The sequence below is a fragment of the Ammospiza caudacuta genome, chromosome 5 (genome assembly GCF_027887145.1).
Source record: "Ammospiza caudacuta isolate bAmmCau1 chromosome 5, bAmmCau1.pri, whole genome shotgun sequence".
Lineage (NCBI taxonomy): Eukaryota > Metazoa > Chordata > Aves > Passeriformes > Passerellidae > Ammospiza > Ammospiza caudacuta.
In genome coordinates, this window is record NC_080597.1 from 21627610 (window position 1) to 21654441 (window position 26832).

The following is a 26832-nucleotide window of genomic DNA, read 5'->3' on the forward strand; positions in this document are numbered from 1 at the left end:
GAGCATCGTACCTTCGTCTTTAGCGTCTTTTGTGGTCTACATCTTAGCAGAAAGCTTTTCCACTATGTCTGGCAAGGAGAAAGTGTGCCAGCACAGAAAACATCTCCCATCGTGTTCTGGACGTTGCACGGAGGTCTGCCAAGTGCTTGGCATGAAGAAAAGAAAAGTTGTCCAAAAGAGCTTCCAATGGAATATTCATGTGATTGGAAAAGTCAGGAGAGTGGTAAGGTACTGTTTTCTATCAGTTGGCAAGCTGCGCACACAATCCCAATGTAATACAGCATCCTTCTTCACCTTTCCGAAGCTGCCGCTCTCTCCGGCTCCTGGAGCCGAAGAAGCGGCTTCTTCGCGCAAAGACGATTGTACCGGTCACAGTGCTCTCTTAGCGCGGCTTCTGCCGAAAGAAGCCCGGGAGCGGCTCTTAGCTCCGGAGAGCATCGTACCTTCGTCTTTAGCGTCTTTTGTGGTCTACATCTTAGCAAAAAGCTTTTCCACTATGTCTGGCAAGGAGGAAGTGTGCCAGCACAGAAAACATCTCCCATCGTGTTCTACCGTTGCACGGATGTCTGCCAAGTGCTTGGCATGAAGAAAAGAAAAGTTGTCCAAAACAGCTTCCAATCGAATATTCATGTGATTGGAAAAGTCAGGAGAGTGGTAAGGTACTGTTTACTATCAGTTGGCAAGCTGCGCACACAATCCCAATGTAATACAGCATCCTTCTTCACCTTTCCGATGCTGCCGCTCTCTCCGGCTCCTGGAGCCGAAGAAGCGGCTTCTTCGCGCAAAGACGATTGCACCGGTCACAGTGCTCTCTTAGCGCGGCTTCTGCCGAAAGAAGCCCGGGAGCGGCTCTTAGCTCCGGAGAGCATCGTACCTTCGTCTTTAGCGTCTTTTGTGGTCTACATCTTAGCAAAAAGCTTTTCCACTATGTCTGGCAAGGCGAAAGAGTGCCAGCACAGAAAACATCTCCCATCGTGTTCTACCGTTGCACGGAGGTCTGCCAAGTGCTTGGCATGAAGAAAAGAAAAGTTGTCTAAAACAGCTTCCAATTGAATATTCATGTGATTGGAAAAGTCAGGAGAGTGGTAAGGTACTGTTTTCTATCAGTTGGCAAGCTGCGCACACAATCCCAATGTAATACAGCATTCTTCTTCACCTTTCCGAAGCTGCCGCTCCCTCCGGATCTTGGAGCCGAAGAAGCGGCTTCTTCGCGCAAAGACGATTGTACCGGTCACAGTGCTCTCTTAGCGCGGCTTCTGCCGAAAGAAGCCCGGGAGCGGCTCTTAGCTCCGGAGAGCATCGTACCTTCGTCTTTAGCGTCTTTTGTGGTCTACATCTTAGCAAAAAGCTTTTCCACTACGTCTGGCAAGGAGAAAGTGTGCCAGCACAGAAAACATCTCCCATCGTATTCTACCGTTGCACGGAGGTCTGCCAAGTGCTTGGCATGAAGAAAAGAAAAGTTGTCCAAAACAGCTTCCAATTGAATATTCATGTGATTGGAAAAGTCAGGAGAGTGGTAAGGTACTGTTTTCTATCAGTTGGCAAGCTGCGCACACAATCCCAGTGTTGTACAGCATCCTTCTTCACCTTTCCGATGCTGCCGCTCTCTCCGGCTCCTGGAGCCGAAGAAGCGGCTTCTTCGCGCAAAGACGATTGTACCGGTCACAGTGCTCTCTTAGCGCGGCTTCTGCCGAAAGAAGCCCGGGAGCGGCTCTTAGCTCCGGAGAGCATCGTACCTTCGTCTTTAGCGTCTTTTGTGGTCTACATCTTAGCAAAAAGCTTTTCCACTACGTCTGGCAAGGAGAAAGTGTGCCAGCACAGAAAACATCTCCCATCGTGTTCTGGACGTTGCACGGAGGTCTGCAAGTGTTTGGCATGAAGAAAAGAAAAGCTGTCCAAAAGAGCTTCCAATCGAATATTCATGTGATTGGAAAAGTCAGGAGAGTGGTAAGGTACTGTTTTCTATCAGTTGGCAAGCTGCGCACACAATCCCAGTGCAATACAGCATCCTTCTTCACCTTTCTGAAGCTGCCGCTCTCTCCGGCTCCTGGAGCCGAAGAAGCGGCTTCTTCGCGCAAAGACGATTGTACCGGTCACAGTGCTCTCTTAGCGCGGCTTCTGCCGAAAGAAGCCCGGGAGCGGCTCTTAGCTCCGGAGAGCATCGTACCTTCGTCTTTAGCGTCTTTTGTGGTCTACATCTTAGCAAAAAGCTTTTCCACTACGTCTGGCAAGGAGAAAGTGTGCCAGCACAGAAAACATCTCCCATCGTGTTCTAACGTTGCACGGAGGTCTGCCAAGTGCTTGGCATGAAGAAAAGAAAAGTTGTCCAAAAGAGCTTCCAATCGAATATTCATGTGATTGGAAAAGTCAGGAGAGTGGTAAGGTACTGTTTTCTATCACTTGGCAAGCTGCGCACACAATCCCAGTGTTGTACAGCATCCTTCTTCACCTTTCCGAAGCTGCCGCTCTCTCCGGCTCCTGGAGCCGAAGAAGCGGCTTCTTCGCGCAAAGACGATTGTACCGGTCACAGTGCTCTCTTAGCGCGGCTTCTGCCGAAAGAAGCCCGGGAGCGGCTCTTAGCTCCGGAGAGCATCGTACCTTCGTCTTTAGCGTCTTTTGTGGTCTACATCTTAGCAAAAAGCTTTTCCACTATGTCTGGCAAGGAGGAAGTGTGGCAGCACAGAAAACATCTCCCATCGTGTTCTAACGTTGCACGGATGTCTGCCAAGTGCTTGGCATGAAGAAAAGAAAAGTTGTCCAAAAGAGCTTCCAATCGAATATTCATGTGATTGGAAAAGTCAGGAGAGTGGTAAGGTACTGTTTACTTTCAGTTGGCAAGCTGCGCACACAATCCCAATGTAATACAGCATCCTTCTTCACCTTTCCGATGCTGCCGCTCTCTCCGGCTCCTGGAGCCGAAGAAGCGGCTTCTTCGCGCAAAGACGATTGTACCGGTCACAGTGCTCTCTTAGCGCGGCTTCTGCCGAAAGAAGCCCGGGAGCGGCTCTTAGCTCCGGAGAGCATCGTACCTTCGTCTTTAGCGTCTTTTGTGGTCTACATCTTAGCAAAAAGCTTTTCCACTACGTCTGGCAAGGAGAAAGTGTGCCAGCACAGAAAACAACTCCCATCGTGTTCTACCGTTGCACGGAGGTCTGCCAAGTGCTTGGCATGAAGAAAAGAGAAGTTGTCCAAAACAGCTTCCAATTGAATATTCATGTGATTGGAAAAGTCAGGAGAGTGGTAAGGTACTGTTTTCTATCAGTTGGCAAGCTGCACACACAATCCCACTGTAATACAGCATCCTTCTTCACCTTTCTGAAGCTGCCGCTCTCTCCGGCTCCTGGAGCCGAAGAAGCGGCTTCTTCGCGCAAAGACGATTGTACCGGTCACAGTGCTCTCTTAGCGCGGCTTCTGCCGAAAGAAGCCCGGGAGCGGCTCTTAGCTCCGGAGAGCATCGTACCTTCGTCTTTAGCGTCTTTTGTGGTCTACATCTTAGCAAAAAGCTTTTCCACTACGTCTGGCAAGGAGAAAGTGTGCCAGCACAGAAAACAACTCCCATCGTGTTCTACCGTTGCACGGAGGTCTGCCAAGTGCTTGGCATGAAGAAAAGAAAAGTTGTCCAAAACAGCTTCCAATTGAATATTCATGTGATTGGAAAAGTCAGGAGAGTGGTAAGGTACTGTTTTCTATCAGTTGGCAAGCTGCACACACAATCCCACTGTAATACAGCATCCTTCTTCACCTTTCTGAAGCTGCCGCTCTCTCCGGCTCCTGGAGCCGAAGAAGCGGCTTCTTCGCGCAAAGACGATTGTACCGGTCACAGTGCTCTCTTAGCGCGGCTTCTGCCGAAAGAAGCCCGGGAGCGGCTCTTAGCTCCGGAGAGCATCGTACCTTCGTCTTTAGCGTCTTTTGTGGTCTACATCTTAGCAAAAAGCTTTTCCACTACGTCTGGCAAGGAGAAAGTGTGCCAGCACAGAAAACATCTCCCATCGTGTTCTAACGTTGCACGGAGGTCTGCCAAGTGCTTGGCATGAAGAGAAGAAAAGTTGTCCAAAACAGCTTCCAATCGAATATTCATGTGATTGGAAAAGTCAGGAGAGTGGTAAGGTACTGTTTACTATCAGTTGGCAAGCTGCGCACACAATCCCAATGTAATACAGCATCCTTCTTCACCTTACCAATGCTGCCGCTCTCTCCGGCTCCTGGAGCCGAAGAAGCGGCTTCTTCGCGCAAAGACGATTGTACCGGTCACAGTGCTCTCTTAGCGCGGCTTCTGCCGAAAGAAGCCCGGGAGCGGCTCTTAGCTCCGGAGAGCATCGTACCTTCGTCTTTAGCGTCTTTTGTGGTCTACATCTTAGCAAAAAGCTTTTCCACTACGTCTGGCAAGGAGAAAGTGTGCCAGCACAGAAAACAACTCCCATCGTGTTCTACCGTTGCACGGAGGTCTGCCAAGTGCTTGGCATGAAGAAAAGAAAAGTAGTCCAAAACAGCTTCCAATCGAATATTCATGTGATTGGAAAAGTCAGGAGAGTGGTAAGGTACTGTTTTCTATCAGTTGGCAAGCTGCGCACACAATCCCAATGTAATACAGCATCCTTCTTCACATTTCCGAAGCTGCCGCTCCCTCCGGTTCCTGGAGCCGAAGAAGCGGCTTCTTCGCGCAAAGACGATTGTACTGCTCACAGTGCTCTCTTAGCGCGGCTTCTGCCGAAAGAAGCCCGGGAGCGGCTCTTAGCTCCGGAGAGCATCGTACCTTCGTCTTTAGCGTCTTTTGTGGTCTACATCTTAGCAAAAAGCTTTTCCACTACGTCTGGCAAGGAAAACCTGCGCCAGCACAGAAAACATCTCCCATCGTGTTCTGGACGTTGCACGGAGGTCTGCAAGTGTTTGGCATGAAGAAAAGAAAAGTTGTCCAAAACAGCTTCCAATCGAATATTCATGTGATTGGAAAAGTCAGGAGAGTGGTAAGGTACTGTTTTCTATCACTTGGCAAGCTGCGCACACAATCCCAGTGTTGTACAGCATCCTTCTTCACCTTTCCGATGCTGCCGCTATCTCGGGCTCCTGGAGCCGAAGAAGCGGCTTCTTCGCGCAAAGACGATTGTACCGGTCACAGTGCTCTCTTAGCGCGGCTTCTGCCGAAAGAAGCCCGGGAGCGGCTCTTAGCTCCGGAGAGCATCGTACCTTCGTCTTTAGCGTCTTTTGTGGTCTACATCTTAGCAGAAAGCTTTTCCACTATGTCGGCAAGGAAAACCTGCGCCAGCACAGAAAACATCTCCCATCGTGTTCTGGACGTTGCACGGAGGTCTGCCAAGTGTTTGACAAGAAGAGAAGAAAAGTTGTCCAAAACAGCTTCCAATCGAATATTCATGTGATTGGAAAAGTCAGGAGAGTGCAAAGGTACTGTTTTCTATCAGTTGGCAAGCTGCGCACACAATCCCAGTGTAATACAGCATCCTTCTTCACCTTTCCGAAGCTGCCGCTCTCTCCGGCTCCTGGAGCCGAAGAAGCGGCTTCTTCGCGCAAAGACGATTGTACCGGTCACAGTGCTCTCTTAGCGCGGCTTCTGCCGAAAGAAGCCCGGGAGCGGCTCTTAGCTCCGGAGAGCATCGTACCTTCGTCTTTAGCGTCTTTTGTGGTCTACATCTTAGCAAAAATCTTTTCCACTACGTCTGGCAAGGAGAAAGTGTGCCAGCACAGAAAACATCTCCCATCGTGTTCTAACGTTGCACGGAGGTCTGCCAAGTGTTTGACAAGAAGAGAAGAAAAGTTGTCCAAAACAGCTTCCAATCGAATATTCATGTGATTGGAAAAGTCAGGAGAGTGGTAAGGTACTGTTTTCTATCACTTGGCAAGCTGCGCACACAATCCCAGTGTTGTACAGCATCCTTCTTCACATTTCCGAAGCTGCCGCTCTCTCCGGCTCCTGGAGCCGAAGAAGCGGCTTCTTCGCGCAAAGACGATTGTACCGGTCACAGTGCTCTCTTAGCGCGGCTTCTGCCGAAAGAAGCCCGGGAGCGGCTCTTAGCTCCGGAGAGCATCGTACCTTCGTCTTTAGCGTCTTTTGTGGTCTACATCTTAGCAAAAAGCTTTTCCACTACGTCTGGCAAGGAGAAAGTGTGCCAACACAGAAAACATCTCCCATCGTGTTCTAACGTTGCACGGAGGTCTGCCAAAAGCTTGGCATGAAGAAAAGAAAAGTTGTCCAAAAGAGCTTCCAATGGAATATTCATGTGATTGGAAAAGTCAGGAGAGTGGTAAGGTACTGTTTTCTATCACTTGGCAAGCTGCGCACACAATCCCAGTGTTGTACAGCATCCTTCTTCACCTTTCCGAAGCTGCCGCTCTCTCCGGCTCCTGGAGCCGAAGAAGCGGCTTCTTCGTGCAAAGACGATTGTACCGGTCACAGTGTTCTCTTAGCGCGGCTTCTGCCGAAAGAAGCCCGGGAGCGGCTCTTAGCTCCGGAGAGCATCGTACCTTCGTCTTTAGCGTCTTTTGTGGTCTACATCTTAGCAAAAAGCTTTTCCACTATGTCTGGCAAGGAGGAAGTGTGCCAGCACAGAAAACATCTCCCATCGTGTTCTAACGTTGCACGGATGTCTGCCAAGTGCTTGGCATGAAGAAAAGAAAAGTTGTCCAAAACAGCTTCCAATCGAATATTCATGTGATTGGAAAAGTCAGGAGAGTGGTAAGGTACTGTTTACTATCAGTTGGCAAGCTGCGCACACAATCCCAATGTAATACAGCATCCTTCTTCACCTTTCCGATGCTGCCGCTCTCTCCGGCTCCTGGAGCCGAAGAAGCGGCTTCTTCGCGCAGAGACGATTGTACCGGTCACAGTGCTCTCTTAGCGCGGCTTCTGCCGAAAGAAGCCCGGGAGCGGCTCTTAGCTCCGGAGAGCATCGTACCTTCGTCTTTAGCGTCTTTTGTGGTCTACATCTTAGCAAAAAGCTTTTCCACTACGTCTGGGAAGGAGAAAGTGTGCCAGCACAGAAAACAACTCCCATCGTGTTCTACCGTTGCACGGAGGTCTGCCAAGTGCTTGGCATGAAGAAAAGAAAAGTTGTCCAAAACAGCTTCCAATTGAATATTCATGTGATTGGAAAAGTCAGGAGAGTGGTAAGGTACTGTTTTCTATCAGTTGGCAAGCTGCGCACACAATCCCAGTGTTGTACAGCATCCTTCTTCACCTTTCCGAAGCTGCCGCTCTCTCCGGCTCCTGGAGCCGAAGAAGCGGCTTCTTCGCGCAAAGACGATTGTACCGGTCACAGTGCTCTCTTAGCGCGGCTTCTGCCGAAAGAAGCCCGGGAGCGGCTCTTAGCTCCGGAGAGCATCGTACCTTCGTCTTTAGCGTCTTTTGTGGTCTACATCTTAGCAAAAAGCTTTTCCACTACGTCTGGCAAGGAGAAAGTGTGCCAGCACAGAAAACATCTCCCATCGTGTTCTAACGTTGCACGGAGGTCTGCCAAGTGCTTGGCATGAAGAAAAGAAAAGTTGTCCAAAAGAGCTTCCAATCGAATATTCATGTGATTGGAAAAGTCAGGAGAGTGGTAAGGTACTGTTTTCTATCAGTTGGCAAGCTGCGCACACAATCCCAGTGCAATATAGCATCCTTCTTCACCTTTCTGATGCTGCCGCTATCTCGGGCTCCTGGAGCCGAAGAAGCGGCTTCTTCGCGCAAAGACGATTGTACCGGTCACAGTGCTCTCTTAGCGCGGCTTCTGCCGAAAGAAGCCCGGGAGCGGCTCTTAGCTCCGGAGAGCATCGTACCTTCGTCTTTAGCGTCTTTTGTGGTCTACATCTTAGCAGAAAGCTTTTCCACTATGTCGGCAAGGAAAACCTGCGCCAGCACAGAAAACATCTCCCATCGTGTTCTGGACGTTGCACGGAGGTCTGCCAAGTGTTTGACAAGAAGAGAAGAAAAGTTGTCCAAAACAGCTTCCAATCGAATATTCATGTGATTGGAAAAGTCAGGAGAGTGCAAAGGTACTGTTTTCTATCAGTTGGCAAGCTGCGCACACAATCCCAGTGTAATACAGCATCCTTCTTCACCTTTCCGAAGCTGCCGCTCTCTCCGGCTCCTGGAGCCGAAGAAGCGGCTTCTTCGCGCAAAGACGATTGTACCGGTCACAGTGCTCTCTTAGCGCGGCTTCTGCCGAAAGAAGCCCGGGAGCGGCTCTTAGCTCCGGAGAGCATCGTACCTTCGTCTTTAGCGTCTTTTGTGGTCTACATCTTAGCAAAAATCTTTTCCACTACGTCTGGCAAGGAGAAAGTGTGCCAGCACAGAAAACATCTCCCATCGTGTTCTAACGTTGCACGGAGGTCTGCCAAGTGTTTGACAAGAAGAGAAGAAAAGTTGTCCAAAACAGCTTCCAATCGAATATTCATGTGATTGGAAAAGTCAGGAGAGTGGTAAGGTACTGTTTTCTATCACTTGGCAAGCTGCGCACACAATCCCAGTGTTGTACAGCATCCTTCTTCACATTTCCGAAGCTGCCGCTCTCTCCGGCTCCTGGAGCCGAAGAAGCGGCTTCTTCGCGCAAAGACGATTGTACCGGTCACAGTGCTCTCTTAGCGCGGCTTCTGCCGAAAGAAGCCCGGGAGCGGCTCTTAGCTCCGGAGAGCATCGTACCTTCGTCTTTAGCGTCTTTTGTGGTCTACATCTTAGCAAAAAGCTTTTCCACTACGTCTGGCAAGGAGAAAGTGTGCCAACACAGAAAACATCTCCCATCGTGTTCTAACGTTGCACGGAGGTCTGCCAAAAGCTTGGCATGAAGAAAAGAAAAGTTGTCCAAAAGAGCTTCCAATGGAATATTCATGTGATTGGAAAAGTCAGGAGAGTGGTAAGGTACTGTTTTCTATCACTTGGCAAGCTGCGCACACAATCCCAGTGTTGTACAGCATCCTTCTTCACCTTTCCGAAGCTGCCGCTCTCTCCGGCTCCTGGAGCCGAAGAAGCGGCTTCTTCGTGCAAAGACGATTGTACCGGTCACAGTGTTCTCTTAGCGCGGCTTCTGCCGAAAGAAGCCCGGGAGCGGCTCTTAGCTCCGGAGAGCATCGTACCTTCGTCTTTAGCGTCTTTTGTGGTCTACATCTTAGCAAAAAGCTTTTCCACTATGTCTGGCAAGGAGGAAGTGTGCCAGCACAGAAAACATCTCCCATCGTGTTCTAACGTTGCACGGATGTCTGCCAAGTGCTTGGCATGAAGAAAAGAAAAGTTGTCCAAAACAGCTTCCAATCGAATATTCATGTGATTGGAAAAGTCAGGAGAGTGGTAAGGTACTGTTTACTATCAGTTGGCAAGCTGCGCACACAATCCCAATGTAATACAGCATCCTTCTTCACCTTTCCGATGCTGCCGCTCTCTCCGGCTCCTGGAGCCGAAGAAGCGGCTTCTTCGCGCAGAGACGATTGTACCGGTCACAGTGCTCTCTTAGCGCGGCTTCTGCCGAAAGAAGCCCGGGAGCGGCTCTTAGCTCCGGAGAGCATCGTACCTTCGTCTTTAGCGTCTTTTGTGGTCTACATCTTAGCAAAAAGCTTTTCCACTACGTCTGGGAAGGAGAAAGTGTGCCAGCACAGAAAACAACTCCCATCGTGTTCTACCGTTGCACGGAGGTCTGCCAAGTGCTTGGCATGAAGAAAAGAAAAGTTGTCCAAAACAGCTTCCAATTGAATATTCATGTGATTGGAAAAGTCAGGAGAGTGGTAAGGTACTGTTTTCTATCAGTTGGCAAGCTGCGCACACAATCCCAGTGTTGTACAGCATCCTTCTTCACCTTTCCGAAGCTGCCGCTCTCTCCGGCTCCTGGAGCCGAAGAAGCGGCTTCTTCGCGCAAAGACGATTGTACCGGTCACAGTGCTCTCTTAGCGCGGCTTCTGCCGAAAGAAGCCCGGGAGCGGCTCTTAGCTCCGGAGAGCATCGTACCTTCGTCTTTAGCGTCTTTTGTGGTCTACATCTTAGCAAAAAGCTTTTCCACTACGTCTGGCAAGGAGAAAGTGTGCCAGCACAGAAAACATCTCCCATCGTGTTCTAACGTTGCACGGAGGTCTGCCAAGTGCTTGGCATGAAGAAAAGAAAAGTTGTCCAAAAGAGCTTCCAATCGAATATTCATGTGATTGGAAAAGTCAGGAGAGTGGTAAGGTACTGTTTTCTATCACTTGGCAAGCTGCGCACACAATCCCAGTGTTGTACAGTATCCTTCTTCACCTTTCCGAAGCTGCCGCTCTCTCCGGCTCCTGGAGCCGAAGAAGCGGCTTCTTCGTGCAAAGACGATTGTACCGGTCACAGTGTTCTCTTAGCGCGGCTTCTGCCGAAAGAAGCCCGGGAGCGGCTCTTAGCTCCGGAGAGCATCGTACCTTCGTCTTTAGCGTCTTTTGTGGTCTACATCTTAGCAAAAAGCTTTTCCACTATGTCTGGCAAGGAAAACCTGCGCCAACACAGAAAACATCTCCCATTGTGTTCTAACGTTGCACGGATGTCTGCCAAGTGCTTGGCATGAAGAAAAGAAAAGTTGTCCAAAAGAGCTTCCAATCGAATATTCATGTGATTGGAAAAGTCAGGAGAGTGGTAAGGTACTGTTTTCTATCAGTTGGCAAGCTGCGCACACAATCCCAGTGTTGTACAGCATCCTTCTTCACCTTTCCGAAGCTGCCGCTCTCTCCGGCTCCTGGAGCCGAAGAAGCGGCTTCTTCGCGCAAAGACGATTGTACCGGTCACAGTGCTCTCTTAGCGCGGCTTCTGCCGAAAGAAGCCCGGGAGCGGCTCTTAGCTCCGGAGAGCATCGTACCTTCGTCTTTAGCGTCTTTTGTGGTCTACATCTTAGCAAAAAGCTTTTCCACTACGTCTGGCAAGGAGAAAGTGTGCCAGCACAGAAAACATCTCCCATCGTGTTCTAACGTTGCACGGAGGTCTGCCAAGTGTTTGACAAGAAGAGAAGAAAAGTTGTCCAAAAGAGCTTCCAATCGAATATTCATGTGATTGGAAAAGTCAGGAGAGTGGTAAGGTACTGTTTTCTATCAGTTGGCAAGCTGCGCACACAATCCCAATGTAATACAGTATCCTTCTTCACCTTTCCGAAGCTGCCGCTCTCTCCGGCTCCTGGAGCCGAAGAAGCGGCTTCTTCGCGCAAAGACGATTGTACCGGTCACAGTGCTCTCTTAGCGCGGCTTCTGCCGAAAGAAGCCCGGGAGCGGCTCTTAGCTCCGGAGAGCATCGTACCTTCGTCTTTAGGGTCTTTTGTGGTCTACATCTTAGCAAAAAGCTTTTCCACTATGTCTGGTAAGGAAAACCTGCGCCAGCACAGAAAACATCTCCCATGGTGTTCTGGACGTTGCACGGAGGTCTGCCAAGTGTTTGACAAGAAGAGAAGAAAAGCTGTCCAAAAGAGCTTCCAATCGAATATTCATGTGATTGGAAAAGTCAGGAGAGTGGTAAGGTACTGTTTTCTATCAGTTGGCAAGCTGCGCACACAATCCCATTGTAATACAGCATCCTTCTTCACCTTTCCGAAGCTGCCGCTCTCTCCGCTCCTGGAGCCGAAGAAGCGGCTTCTTCGCGCAAAGACGATTGTACCGGTCACAGTGCTCTCTTAGCGCGGCTTCTGCCGAAAGAAGCCCGGGAGCGGCTCTTAGCTCCGGAGAGCATCGTACCTTCGTCTTTAGCGTCTTTTGTGGTCTACATCTTAGCAGAAAGCTTTTCCACTATGTCTGGCAAGGAGAACCTGCGCCAGCACAGAAAACATCTCCCATCGTGTTCTGGACGTTGCACGGAGGTCTGCCAAGTGTTTGACACGAAGAGAAAAAAAGTTGTCCAAAACAGCTTCCAATCGAATATTCATGTGATTGGAAAAGTCAGGAGAGTGGTAAGGTACTGTTTTCTATCAGTTGGCAAGCTGCGCACACAATCCCAGTGCAATACAGCATCCTTCTTCACCTTTCCGAAGTTGCCGCTCTCTCCGGCTCCTGGAGCCGAAGAAGCGGCTTCTTCGCGCAAAGACGATTGTACCGGTCACAGTGCTCTCTTAGCGCGGCTTCTGCCGAAAGAAGCCCGGGAGCGGCTCTTAGCTCCGGAGAGCATCGTACCTTCGTCTTTAGCGTCTTTTGTGGTCTACATCTTAGCAGAAAGCTTTTCCACTATGTCTGGCAAGGAGAAAGTGTGCCAGCACAGAAAACATCTCCCATCGTGTTCTGGACGTTGCACGGAGGTCTGCCAAGTGCTTGGCATGAAGAAAAGAAAAGTTGTCCAAAAGAGCTTCCAATGGAATATTCATGTGATTGGAAAAGTCAGGAGAGTGGTAAGGTACTGTTTTCTATCAGTTGGCAAGCTGCGCACACAATCCCAATGTAATACAGCATCCTTCTTCACCTTTCCGAAGCTGCCGCTCTCTCCGGCTCCTGGAGCCGAAGAAGCGGCTTCTTCGCGCAAAGACGATTGTACCGGTCACAGTGCTCTCTTAGCGCGGCTTCTGCCGAAAGAAGCCCGGGAGCGGCTCTTAGCTCCGGAGAGCATCGTACCTTCGTCTTTAGCGTCTTTTGTGGTCTACATCTTAGCAAAAAGCTTTTCCACTATGTCTGGCAAGGAGGAAGTGTGCCAGCACAGAAAACATCTCCCATCGTGTTCTACCGTTGCACGGATGTCTGCCAAGTGCTTGGCATGAAGAAAAGAAAAGTTGTCCAAAACAGCTTCCAATCGAATATTCATGTGATTGGAAAAGTCAGGAGAGTGGTAAGGTACTGTTTACTATCAGTTGGCAAGCTGCGCACACAATCCCAATGTAATACAGCATCCTTCTTCACCTTTCCGATGCTGCCGCTCTCTCCGGCTCCTGGAGCCGAAGAAGCGGCTTCTTCGCGCAAAGACGATTGCACCGGTCACAGTGCTCTCTTAGCGCGGCTTCTGCCGAAAGAAGCCCGGGAGCGGCTCTTAGCTCCGGAGAGCATCGTACCTTCGTCTTTAGCGTCTTTTGTGGTCTACATCTTAGCAAAAAGCTTTTCCACTATGTCTGGCAAGGCGAAAGAGTGCCAGCACAGAAAACATCTCCCATCGTGTTCTACCGTTGCACGGAGGTCTGCCAAGTGCTTGGCATGAAGAAAAGAAAAGTTGTCTAAAACAGCTTCCAATTGAATATTCATGTGATTGGAAAAGTCAGGAGAGTGGTAAGGTACTGTTTTCTATCAGTTGGCAAGCTGCGCACACAATCCCAATGTAATACAGCATTCTTCTTCACCTTTCCGAAGCTGCCGCTCCCTCCGGATCTTGGAGCCGAAGAAGCGGCTTCTTCGCGCAAAGACGATTGTACCGGTCACAGTGCTCTCTTAGCGCGGCTTCTGCCGAAAGAAGCCCGGGAGCGGCTCTTAGCTCCGGAGAGCATCGTACCTTCGTCTTTAGCGTCTTTTGTGGTCTACATCTTAGCAAAAAGCTTTTCCACTACGTCTGGCAAGGAGAAAGTGTGCCAGCACAGAAAACATCTCCCATCGTATTCTACCGTTGCACGGAGGTCTGCCAAGTGCTTGGCATGAAGAAAAGAAAAGTTGTCCAAAACAGCTTCCAATTGAATATTCATGTGATTGGAAAAGTCAGGAGAGTGGTAAGGTACTGTTTTCTATCAGTTGGCAAGCTGCGCACACAATCCCAGTGTTGTACAGCATCCTTCTTCACCTTTCCGATGCTGCCGCTCTCTCCGGCTCCTGGAGCCGAAGAAGCGGCTTCTTCGCGCAAAGACGATTGTACCGGTCACAGTGCTCTCTTAGCGCGGCTTCTGCCGAAAGAAGCCCGGGAGCGGCTCTTAGCTCCGGAGAGCATCGTACCTTCGTCTTTAGCGTCTTTTGTGGTCTACATCTTAGCAAAAAGCTTTTCCACTACGTCTGGCAAGGAGAAAGTGTGCCAGCACAGAAAACATCTCCCATCGTGTTCTGGACGTTGCACGGAGGTCTGCAAGTGTTTGGCATGAAGAAAAGAAAAGCTGTCCAAAAGAGCTTCCAATCGAATATTCATGTGATTGGAAAAGTCAGGAGAGTGGTAAGGTACTGTTTTCTATCAGTTGGCAAGCTGCGCACACAATCCCAGTGCAATACAGCATCCTTCTTCACCTTTCTGAAGCTGCCGCTCTCTCCGGCTCCTGGAGCCGAAGAAGCGGCTTCTTCGCGCAAAGACGATTGTACCGGTCACAGTGCTCTCTTAGCGCGGCTTCTGCCGAAAGAAGCCCGGGAGCGGCTCTTAGCTCCGGAGAGCATCGTACCTTCGTCTTTAGCGTCTTTTGTGGTCTACATCTTAGCAAAAAGCTTTTCCACTACGTCTGGCAAGGAGAAAGTGTGCCAGCACAGAAAACATCTCCCATCGTGTTCTAACGTTGCACGGAGGTCTGCCAAGTGCTTGGCATGAAGAAAAGAAAAGTTGTCCAAAAGAGCTTCCAATCGAATATTCATGTGATTGGAAAAGTCAGGAGAGTGGTAAGGTACTGTTTTCTATCACTTGGCAAGCTGCGCACACAATCCCAGTGTTGTACAGCATCCTTCTTCACCTTTCCGAAGCTGCCGCTCTCTCCGGCTCCTGGAGCCGAAGAAGCGGCTTCTTCGCGCAAAGACGATTGTACCGGTCACAGTGCTCTCTTAGCGCGGCTTCTGCCGAAAGAAGCCCGGGAGCGGCTCTTAGCTCCGGAGAGCATCGTACCTTCGTCTTTAGCGTCTTTTGTGGTCTACATCTTAGCAAAAAGCTTTTCCACTATGTCTGGCAAGGAGGAAGTGTGGCAGCACAGAAAACATCTCCCATCGTGTTCTAACGTTGCACGGATGTCTGCCAAGTGCTTGGCATGAAGAAAAGAAAAGTTGTCCAAAAGAGCTTCCAATCGAATATTCATGTGATTGGAAAAGTCAGGAGAGTGGTAAGGTACTGTTTACTTTCAGTTGGCAAGCTGCGCACACAATCCCAATGTAATACAGCATCCTTCTTCACCTTTCCGATGCTGCCGCTCTCTCCGGCTCCTGGAGCCGAAGAAGCGGCTTCTTCGCGCAAAGACGATTGTACCGGTCACAGTGCTCTCTTAGCGCGGCTTCTGCCGAAAGAAGCCCGGGAGCGGCTCTTAGCTCCGGAGAGCATCGTACCTTCGTCTTTAGCGTCTTTTGTGGTCTACATCTTAGCAAAAAGCTTTTCCACTACGTCTGGCAAGGAGAAAGTGTGCCAGCACAGAAAACAACTCCCATCGTGTTCTACCGTTGCACGGAGGTCTGCCAAGTGCTTGGCATGAAGAAAAGAGAAGTTGTCCAAAACAGCTTCCAATTGAATATTCATGTGATTGGAAAAGTCAGGAGAGTGGTAAGGTACTGTTTTCTATCAGTTGGCAAGCTGCACACACAATCCCACTGTAATACAGCATCCTTCTTCACCTTTCTGAAGCTGCCGCTCTCTCCGGCTCCTGGAGCCGAAGAAGCGGCTTCTTCGCGCAAAGACGATTGTACCGGTCACAGTGCTCTCTTAGCGCGGCTTCTGCCGAAAGAAGCCCGGGAGCGGCTCTTAGCTCCGGAGAGCATCGTACCTTCGTCTTTAGCGTCTTTTGTGGTCTACATCTTAGCAAAAAGCTTTTCCACTACGTCTGGCAAGGAGAAAGTGTGCCAGCACAGAAAACATCTCCCATCGTGTTCTAACGTTGCACGGAGGTCTGCCAAGTGCTTGGCATGAAGAGAAGAAAAGTTGTCCAAAACAGCTTCCAATCGAATATTCATGTGATTGGAAAAGTCAGGAGACTGGTAAGGTACTGTTTACTATCAGTTGGCAAGCTGCGCACACAATCCCAATGTAATACAGCATCCTTCTTCACCTTACCAATGCTGCCGCTCTCTCCGGCTCCTGGAGCCGAAGAAGCGGCTTCTTCGCGCAAAGACGATTGTACCGGTCACAGTGCTCTCTTAGCGCGGCTTCTGCCGAAAGAAGCCCGGGAGCGGCTCTTAGCTCCGGAGAGCATCGTACCTTCGTCTTTAGCGTCTTTTGTGGTCTACATCTTAGCAAAAAGCTTTTCCACTACGTCTGGCAAGGAGAAAGTGTGCCAGCACAGAAAACAACTCCCATCGTGTTCTACCGTTGCACGGAGGTCTGCCAAGTGCTTGGCATGAAGAAAAGAAAAGTAGTCCAAAACAGCTTCCAATCGAATATTCATGTGATTGGAAAAGTCAGGAGAGTGGTAAGGTACTGTTTTCTATCAGTTGGCAAGCTGCGCACACAATCCCAATGTAATACAGCATCCTTCTTCACATTTCCGAAGCTGCCGCTCCCTCCGGATCCTGGAGCCGAAGAAGCGGCTTCTTCGCGCAAAGACGATTGTACTGCTCACAGTGCTCTCTTAGCGCGGCTTCTGCCGAAAGAAGCCCGGGAGCGGCTCTTAGCTCCGGAGAGCATCGTACCTTCGTCTTTAGCGTCTTTTGTGGTCTACATCTTAGCAAAAAGCTTTTCCACTACGTCTGGCAAGGAAAACCTGCGCCAGCACAGAAAACATCTCCCATCGTGTTCTGGACGTTGCACGGAGGTCTGCAAGTGTTTGGCATGAAGAAAAGTAAAGTTGTCCAAAACAGCTTCCAATCGAATATTCATGTGATTGGAAAAGTCAGGAGAGTGGTAAGGTACTGTTTTCTATCACTTGGCAAGCTGCGCACACAATCCCAGTGTTGTACAGCATCCTTCTTCACCTTTCCGATGCTGCCGCTATCTCGGGCTCCTGGAGCCGAAGAAGCGGCTTCTTCGCGCAAAGACGATTGTACCGGTCACAGTGCTCTCTTAGCGCGGCTTCTGCCGAAAGAAGCCCGGGAGCGGCTCTTAGCTCCGGAGAGCATCGTACCTTCGTCTTTAGCGTCTTTTGTGGTCTACATCTTAGCAGAAAGCTTTTCCACTATGTCGGCAAGGAAAACCTGCGCCAGCACAGAAAACATCTCCCATCGTGTTCTGGACGTTGCACGGAGGTCTGCCAAGTGTTTGACAAGAAGAGAAGAAAAGTTGTCCAAAACAGCTTCCAATCGAATATTCATGTGATTGGAAAAGTCAGGAGAGTGCAAAGGTACTGTTTTCTATCAGTTGGCAAGCTGCGCACACAATCCCAGTGTAATACAGCATCCTTCTTCACCTTTCCGAAGCTGCCGCTCTCTCCGGCTCCTGGAGCCGAAGAAGCGGCTTCTTCGCGCAAAGACGATTGTACCGGTCACAGTGCTCTCTTAGCGCGGCTTCTGCCGAAAGAAGCCCGGGAGCGGCTCTTAGCTCCGGAGAGCATCGTACCTTCGTCTTTAGCGTCTTTTGTGGTCTACATCTTAGCAAAAATCTTTTCCACTACGTCTGGCAAGGAGAAAGTGTGCCAGCACAGAAAACATCTCCCATCGTGTTCTAACGTTGCACGGAGGTCTGCCAAGTGTTTGACAAGAAGAGAAGAAAAGTTGTCCAAAACAGCTTCCAATCGAATATTCATGTGATTGGAAAAGTCAGGAGAGTGGTAAGGTACTGTTTTCTATCACTTGGCAAGCTGCGCACACAATCCCAGTGTTGTACAGCATCCTTCTTCACATTTCCGAAGCTGCCGCTCTCTCCGGCTCCTGGAGCCGAAGAAGCGGCTTCTTCGCGCAAAGACGATTGTACCGGTCACAGTGCTCTCTTAGCGCGGCTTCTGCCGAAAGAAGCCCGGGAGCGGCTCTTAGCTCCGGAGAGCATCGTACCTTCGTCTTTAGCGTCTTTTGTGGTCTACATCTTAGCAAAAAGCTTTTCCACTACGTCTGGCAAGGAGAAAGTGTGCCAACACAGAAAACATCTCCCATCGTGTTCTAACGTTGCACGGAGGTCTGCCAAAAGCTTGGCATGAAGAAAAGAAAAGTTGTCCAAAAGAGCTTCCAATGGAATATTCATGTGATTGGAAAAGTCAGGAGAGTGGTAAGGTACTGTTTTCTATCAGTTGGCAAGCTGCGCACACAATCCCAGTGTTGTACAGCATCCTTCTTCACCTTTCCGAAGCTGCCGCTCTCTCCGGCTCCTGGAGCCGAAGAAGCGGCTTCTTCGTGCAAAGACGATTGTACCGGTCACAGTGTTCTCTTAGCGCGGCTTCTGCCGAAAGAAGCCCGGGAGCGGCTCTTAGCTCCGGAGAGCATCGTACCTTCGTCTTTAGCGTCTTTTGTGGTCTACATCTTAGCAAAAAGCTTTTCCACTATGTCTGGCAAGGAGGAAGTGTGCCAGCACAGAAAACATCTCCCATCGTGTTCTAACGTTGCACGGATGTCTGCCAAGTGCTTGGCATGAAGAAAAGAAAAGTTGTCCAAAACAGCTTCCAATCGAATATTCATGTGATTGGAAAAGTCAGGAGAGTGGTAAGGTACTGTTTACTATCAGTTGGCAAGCTGCGCACACAATCCCAATGTAATACAGCATCCTTCTTCACCTTTCCGATGCTGCCGCTCTCTCCGGCTCCTGGAGCCGAAGAAGCGGCTTCTTCGCGCAGAGACGATTGTACCGGTCACAGTGCTCTCTTAGCGCGGCTTCTGCCGAAAGAAGCCCGGGAGCGGCTCTTAGCTCCGGAGAGCATCGTACCTTCGTCTTTAGCGTCTTTTGTGGTCTACATCTTAGCAAAAAGCTTTTCCACTACGTCTGGGAAGGAGAAAGTGTGCCAGCACAGAAAACAACTCCCATCGTGTTCTACCGTTGCACGGAGGTCTGCCAAGTGCTTGGCATGAAGAAAAGAAAAGTTGTCCAAAACAGCTTCCAATTGAATATTCATGTGATTGGAAAAGTCAGGAGAGTGGTAAGGTACTGTTTTCTATCACTTGGCAGGCTGCGCACACAATCCCAGTGTTGTACAGCATCCTTCTTCACCTTTCCGAAGCTGCCGCTCTCTCCGGCTCCTGGAGCCGAAGAAGCGGCTTCTTCGCGCAAAGACGATTGTACCGGTCACAGTGCTCTCTTAGCGCGGCTTCTGCCGAAAGAAGCCCGGGAGCGGCTCTTAGCTCCGGAGAGCATCGTACCTTCGTCTTTAGCGTCTTTTGTGGTCTACATCTTAGCAAAAAGCTTTTCCACTACGTCTGGCAAGGAGAAAGTGTGCCAGCACAGAAAACATCTCCCATCGTGTTCTAACGTTGCACGGAGGTCTGCCAAGTGCTTGGCATGAAGAAAAGAAAAGTTGTCCAAAACAGCTTCCAATCGAATATTCATGTGATTGGAAAAGTCAGGAGAGTGGTAAGGTACTGTTTTCTATCACTTGGCAACCTGCGCACACAATCCCAGTGTTGTACAGTATCCTTCTTCACCTTTCCGAAGCTGCCGCTCTCTCCGGCTCCTGGAGCCGAAGAAGCGGCTTCTTCGTGCAAAGACGATTGTACCGGTCACAGTGTTCTCTTAGCGCGGCTTCTGCCGAAAGAAGCCCGGGAGCGGCTCTTAGCTCCGGAGAGCATCGTACCTTCGTCTTTAGCGTCTTTTGTGGTCTACATCTTAGCAAAAAGCTTTTCCACTATGTCTGGCAAGGAAAACCTGCGCCAACACAGAAAACATCTCCCATTGTGTTCTAACGTTGCACGGATGTCTGCCAAGTGCTTGGCATGAAGAAAAGAAAAGTTGTCCAAAAGAGCTTCCAATCGAATATTCATGTGATTGGAAAAGTCAGGAGAGTGGTAAGGTACTGTTTTCTATCAGTTGGCAAGCTGCGCACACAATCCCAATGGAATACAGCATCCTTCTTCACCTTACCAATGCAGCCGCTCTCTCCGGCTCCTGGAGCCGAAGAAGCGGCTTCTTCGCGCAAAGACGATTGTACCGGTCACAGTGCTCTCTTAGCGCGGCTTCTGCCGAAAGAAGCCCGGGAGCGGCTCTTAGCTCCGGAGAGCATCGTACCTTCGTCTTTAGCGTCTTTTGTGGTCTACATCTTAGCAAAAAGCTTTTCCACTACGTCTGGCAAGGAGAAAGTGTGCCAGCACAGAAAACATCTCCCATCGTGTTCTAACGTTGCACGGAGGTCTGCCAAGTGTTTGACAAGAAGAGAAGAAAAGTTGTCCAAAAGAGCTTCCAATCGAATATTCATGTGATTGGAAAAGTCAGGAGAGTGGTAAGGTACTGTTTTCTATCAGTTGGCAAGCTGCGCACACAATCCCAATGTAATACAGTATCCTTCTTCACCTTTCCGAAGCTGCCGCTCTCTCCGGCTCCTGGAGCCGAAGAAGCGGCTTCTTCGCGCAAAGACGATTGTACCGGTCACAGTGCTCTCTTAGCGCGGCTTCTGCCGAAAGAAGCCCGGGAGCGGCTCTTAGCTCCGGAGAGCATCGTACCTTCGTCTTTAGGGTCTTTTGTGGTCTACATCTTAGCAAAAAGCTTTTCCACTATGTCTGGTAAGGAAAACCTGCGCCAGCACAGAAAACATCTCCCATGGTGTTCTGGACGTTGCACGGAGGTCTGCCAAGTGTTTGACAAGAAGAGAAGAAAAGCTGTCCAAAAGAGCTTCCAATCGAATATTCATGTGATTGGAAAAGTCAGGAGAGTGGTAAGGTACTGTTTTCTATCAGTTGGCAAGCTGCGCACACAATCCCATTGTAATACAGCATCCTTCTTCACCTTTCCGAAGCTGCCGCTCTCTCCGCTCCTGGAGCCGAAGAAGCGGCTTCTTCGCGCAAAGACGATTGTACCGGTCACAGTGCTCTCTTAGCGCGGCTTCTGCCGAAAGAAGCCCGGGAGCGGCTCTTAGCTCCGGAGAGCATCGTACCTTCGTCTTTAGCGTCTTTTGTGGTCTACATCTTAGCAGAAAGCTTTTCCACTCTGTCTGGCAAGGAAAACCTGCGCCAGCACAGAAAACATCTCCCATCGTGTTCTGGACGTTGCACGGAGGTCTGCCAAGTGTTTGACAAGAAGAGAAGAAAAGTTGTCCAAAACAGCTTCCAATCGAATATTCATGTGATTGGAAAAGTCAGGAGAGTGGTAAGGTACTGTTTTCTATCAGTTGGCAAGCTGCGCACACAATCCCAATGTAATACAGCATCCTTCTTCACCTTACCAATGCTGCCGCTCTCTCCGGCTCCTGGAGCCGAAGAAGCGGCTTCTTCGCGCAAAGACGATTGTACCGGTCACAGTGCTCTCTTAGCGCGGCTTCTGCCGAAAGAAGCCCGGGAGCGGCTCTTAGCTCCGGAGAGCATCGTACCTCCGTCTTTAGCGTCTTTTGTGGTCTACATCTTAGCAAAAAGCTTTTCCACTACGTCTGGCAAGGAGAAAGTGTGCCAACACAGAAAACATCTCCCATCGTGTTCTAACGTTGCACGGAGGTCTGCCAAGTGTTTGACAAGAAGAGAAGAAAAGTTGTCCAAAACAGCTTCCAATCGAATATTCATGTGATTGGAAAAGTCAGGAGAGTGGTAAGGTACTGTTTTCTATCAGTTGGCAAGCTGCGCACACAATCCCAATGTAATACAGCATCCTTCTTCACATTTCCGAAGCTGCCGCTCTCTCCGGCTCCTGGAGCCGAAGAAGCGGCTTCTTCGCGCAAAGACGATTGTACCGGTCACAGTGCTCTCTTAGCGCGGCTTCTGCCGAAAGAAGCCCGGGAGCGGCTCTTAGCTCCGGAGAGCATCGTACCTTCGTCTTTAGGGTCTTTTGTTGTCTACATCTTAGCAAAAAGCTTTTCCACTATGTCTGGTAGAGAAAACCTGCGCCAGCACAGAAAACATCTCCCATCGTGTTCTGGACGTTGCACGGAGGTCTGCCAAGTGTTTGACAAGAAGAGAAGAAAAGCTGTCCAAAAGAGCTTCCAATGGAATATTCATGTGATTGGAAAAGTCAGGAGAGTGGTAAGGTACTGTTTTCTATCAGTTGGCAAGCTGCGCACACAATCCCAATGTAATACAGCATCCTTCTTCACCTTTCCGAAGCTGCCGCTCTCTCCGCTCCTGGAGCCGAAGAAGCGGCTTCTTCGCGCAAAGACGATTGTACCGGTCACAGTGCTCTCTTAGCGCGGCTTCTGCCGAAAGAAGCCCGGGAGCGGCTCTTAGCTCCGGAGAGCATCGTACCTTCGTCTTTAGCGTCTTTTGTGGTCTACATCTTAGCAGAAAGCTTTTCCACTATGTCTGGCAAGGAGAACCTGCGCCAGCACAGAAAACATCTCCCATCGTGTTCTGGACGTTGCACGGAGGTCTGCCAAGTGTTTGACACGAAGAGAAGAAAAGTTGTCCAAAACAGCTTCCAATCGAATATTCATGTGATTGGAAAAGTCAGGAGAGTGGTAAGGTACTGTTTTCTATCAGTTGGCAAGCTGCGCACACAATCCCAGTGCAATACAGCATCCTTCTTCACCTTTCCGAAGTTTCCGCTCTCTCCGGCTCCTGGAGCCGAAGAAGCGGCTTCTTCGCGCAAAGACGATTGTACCGGTCACAGTGCTCTCTTAGCGCGGCTTCTGCCGAAAGAAGCCCGGGAGCGGCTCTTAGCTCCGGAGAGCATCGTACCTTCGTCTTTAGCGTCTTTTGTGGTCTACATCTTAGCAGAAAGCTTTTCCACTATGTCTGGCAAGGAGAAAGTGTGCCAGCACAGAAAACAACTCCCATTGTGTTCTAACGTTGCACGGAGGTCTGCCAAGTGCTTGGCATGAAGAAAAGAAAAGTTGTCCAAAAGAGCTTCCAATCGAATATTCATGTGATTGGAAAAGTCAGGAGAGTGGTAAGGTACTGTTTTCTATCAGTTGGCAAGCTGCGCACACAATCCCAGTGCAATACAGCATCCTTCTTCACCTTTCCGAAGCTTCCGCTCTCTCCGTCTCCTGGAGCCGAAGAAGCGGCTTCTTCGCGCAAAGACGATTGTACCGGTCACAGTGCTCTCTTAGCGCGGCTTCTGCCGAAAGAAGCCCGGGAGCGGCTCTTAGCTCCGGAGAGCATCGTACCTTCGTCTTTAGCGTCTTTTGTGGTCTACATCTTAGCAAAAAGCTTTTCTACTACGTCTGGCAAGGAGAAAGTGTGCCAACACAGAAAACATCTCCCATCGTGTTCTAACGTTGCACGGAGGTCTGCCAAGTGTTTGACAAGAAGAGAAGAAAAGTTGTCCAAAAGAGCTTCCAATTGAATATTCATGTGATTGGAAAAGTCAGGAGAGTGGTAAGGTACTGTTTTCTATCAGTTGGCAAGCTGCGCACACAATCCCAATGGAATACAGCATCCTTCTTCACCTTTCCGAAGCTGCCGCTCTCTCCGGCTCCTGGAGCCGAAGAAGCGGCTTCTTCGCGCAAAGACGATTGTACCGCTAACAGTGCTCTCTTAGCGCGGCTTCTGCCGAAAGAAGCCCGGGAGCGGCTCTTAGCTCCGGAGAGCATCGTACCTTCGTCTTTAGCATCTTTTGTGGTCTACATCTTAGCAAAAAGCTTTTCCACTACGTCTGGCAAGGAGAAAGTGTGCCAGCACAGAAAACATTTCCCATCGTGTTCTGGACGTTGCACGGAGGTCTGCAAGTGTTTGGCATGAAGAAAAGAAAAGCTGTCCAAAAGAGCTTCCAATCGAATATTCATGTGATTGGAAAAGTCAGGAGAGTGGTAAGGTACTGTTTTCTATCAGTTGGCAAGCTGCGCACACAATCCCAGTGTAATACAGCATCCTTCTTCACCTTTCCAAAGCTGCCGCTCTCTCCGGCTCCTGGAGCCGAAGAAGCGGCTTCTTCGCGCAAAGACGATTGTACCGGTCACAGTGCTCTCTTAGCGCGGCTTCTGCCGAAAGAAGCCCGGGAGCGGCTCTTAGCTCCGGAGAGCATCGTACCTTCGTCTTTAGCGTCTTTTGTGGTCTACATCTTAGCAAAAAGCTTTTCCACTACGTCTGGCAAGGAGAAAGTGTGCCAGCACAGAAAACATCTCCCATCGTGTTCTAACGTTGCACGGAGGTCTGCCAAGTGCTTGGCATGAAGAAAAGAAAAGTTGTCCAAAAGAGCTTCCAATCGAATATTCATGTGATTGGAAAAGTCAGGAGAGTGGTAAGGTACTGTTTTCTATCACTTGGCAAGCTGCGCACACAATCCCAGTGTTGTACAGCATCCTTCTTCACCTTTCCGAAGCTGCCGCTCTCTCCGGCTCCTGGAGCCGAAGAAGCGGCTTCTTCGTGCAAAGACGATTGTACCGGTCACAGTGCTCTCTTAGCGCGGCTTCTGCCGAAAGAAGCCCGGGAGCACCTCTTAGCTCCGGAGAGCATCGTACCTTCGTCTTTAGCGTCTTTTGTGGTCTACATCTTAGCAAAAAGCTTTTCCACTATGTCTGGCAAGGAGGAAGTGTGCCAGCACAGAAAACATCTCCCATCGTGTTCTAACGTTGCACGGATGTCTTCCAAGTGTTTGACAAGAAGAGAAGAAAAGTTGTCCAAAACAGCTTCCAATCGAATATTCATGTGATTGGAAAAGTCAGGAGAGTGGTAAGGTACTGTTTACTATCAGTTGGCAAGCTGCGCACACAATCCCAATGTAATACAGCATCCTTCTTCACCTTTCCGATGCTGCCGCTCTCTCCGGCTCCTGGAGCGGAAGAAGCGGCTTTTTCGCGCAAAGACGATTGTACCGGTCACAGTGCTCTCTTAGCGCGGCTTCTGCCGAAAGAAGCCCGGGAGCGGCTCTTAGCTCCGGAGAGCATCGTACCTTCGTCTTTAGCGTCTTTTGTGGTCTACATCTTAGCAAAAAGCTTTTCCACTACGTCTGGCAAGGAGAAAGTGTGCCAGCACAGAAAACAACTCCCATCGTGTTCTACCGTTGCACGGAGGTCTGCCAAGTGCTTGGCATGAAGAAAAGAAAAGTTGTCCAAAACAGCTTCCAATTGAATATTCATGTGATTGGAAAAGTCAGGAGAGTGGTAAGGTACTGTTTTCTATCAGTTGGCAAGCTGCGCACACAATCCCAGTGTAATACAGCATCCTTCTTCACCTTTCTGAAGCTGCCGCTCTCTCCGGCTCCTGGAGCCGAAGAAGCGGCTTCTTCGCGCAAAGACGATTGTACCGGTCACAGTGCTCTCTTAGCGCGGCTTCTGCCGAAAGAAGCCCGGGAGCGGCTCTTAGCTCCGGAGAGCATCGTACCTTCGTCTTTAGCGTCTTTTGTGGTCTACATCTTAGCAAAAAGCTTTTCCACTACGTCTGGCAAGGAGAAAGTGTACCAGCACAGAAAACATCTCCCATCGTGTTCTAACGTTGCACTGAGGTCTGCCAAGTGCTTGGCATGAAGAAAAGAAAAGTTGTCCAAAACAGCTTCCAATCGAATATTCATGTGATTGGAAAAGTCAGGAGAGTGGTAAGGTACTGTTTACTATCAGTTGGCAAGCTGCGCACACAATCCCAATGTAATACAGCATCCTTCTTCACATTTCCGAAGCTGCCGCTCTCTCCGGCTCCTGGAGCCGAAGAAGCGGCTTCTTCGCGCAAAGACGATTGTACCGGTCACAGTGCTCTCTTAGCGCGGCTTCTGCCGAAAGAAGCCCGGGAGCGGGTCTTAGCTCCGGAGAGCATCGTACCTTCGTCTTTAGCGTCTTTTGTGGTCTACATCTTAGCAAAAGGCTTTTCCACTACGTCTGGCAAGGAGAAAGTGTGCCAACACAGAAAACATCTCCCATCGTGTTCTAACGTTGCACGGAGGTCTGCCAAAAGCTTGGCATGAAGAAAAGAAAAGTTGTCCAAAAGAGCTTCCAATCGAATATTCATGTGATTGGAAAAGTCAGGAGAGTGGTAAGGTACTGTTTTCTATCAGTTGGCAAGCTGCGCACACAATCCCAATGTAATACAGCATCCTTCTTCACCTTACCAATGCAGCCGCTCTCTCCGGCTCCTGGAGCCGAAGAAGCGGCTTCTTCGCGCAAAGACGATTGTACCGGTCACAGTGCTCTCTTAGCGCGGCTTCTGCCGAAAGAAGCCCGGGAGCGGCTCTTAGCTCCGGAGAGCATCGTACCTTCGTCTTTAGCGTCTTTTGTGGTCTACATCTTAGCAAAAAGCTTTTCCACTACGTCTGGCAAGGAGAAAGTGTGCCAGCACAGAAAACATCTCCCATCGTGTTCTAACGTTGCACGGAGGTCTGCCAAGTGTTTGACAAGAAGAGAAGAAAAGTTGTCCAAAAGAGCTTCCAATCGAATATTCATGTGATTGGAAAAGTCAGGAGAGTGGTAAGGTACTGTTTTCTATCAGTTGGCAAGCTGCGCACACAATCCCAATGTAATACAGCATCCTTCTTCACCTTTCCGAAGCTGCCGCTCTCTCCGGCTCCTGGAGCCGAAGAAGCGGCTTCTTCGCGCAAAGACGATTGTACCGGTCACAGTGCTCTCTTAGCGCGGCTTCTGCCGAAAGAAGCCCGGGAGCGGCTCTTAGCTCCGGAGAGCATCGTACCTTCGTCTTTAGGGTCTTTTGTGGTCTACATCTTAGCAGAAAGCTTTTCCACTATGTCTGGCAAGGAGAACCTGCGCCAGCACAGAAAACATCTCCCATCGTGTTCTAACGTTGCACGGAGGTCTGCCAAGTGTTTGACAAGAAGAGAAGAAAAGTTGTCCAAAAGAGCTTCCAATCGAATATTCATGTGATTGGAAAAGTCAGGAGAGTGGTAAGGTACTGTTTTCTATCAGTTGGCAAGCTGCGCACACAATCCCAATGTAATACAGCATCCTTCTTCACCTTTCCGAAGCTGCCGCTCTCTCCGGCTCCTGGAGCCGAAGAAGCGGCTTCTTCGCGCAAAGACGATTGTACCGGTCACAGTGCTCTCTTAGCGCGGCTTCTGCCGAAAGAAGCCCGGGAGCGGCTCTTAGCTCCGGAGAGCATCGTACCTTCGTCTTTAGCGTCTTTTGTGGTCTACATCTTAGCAGAAAGCTTTTCCACTATGTCTGGCAAGGAGAAAGTGTGCCAGCACAGAAAACATCT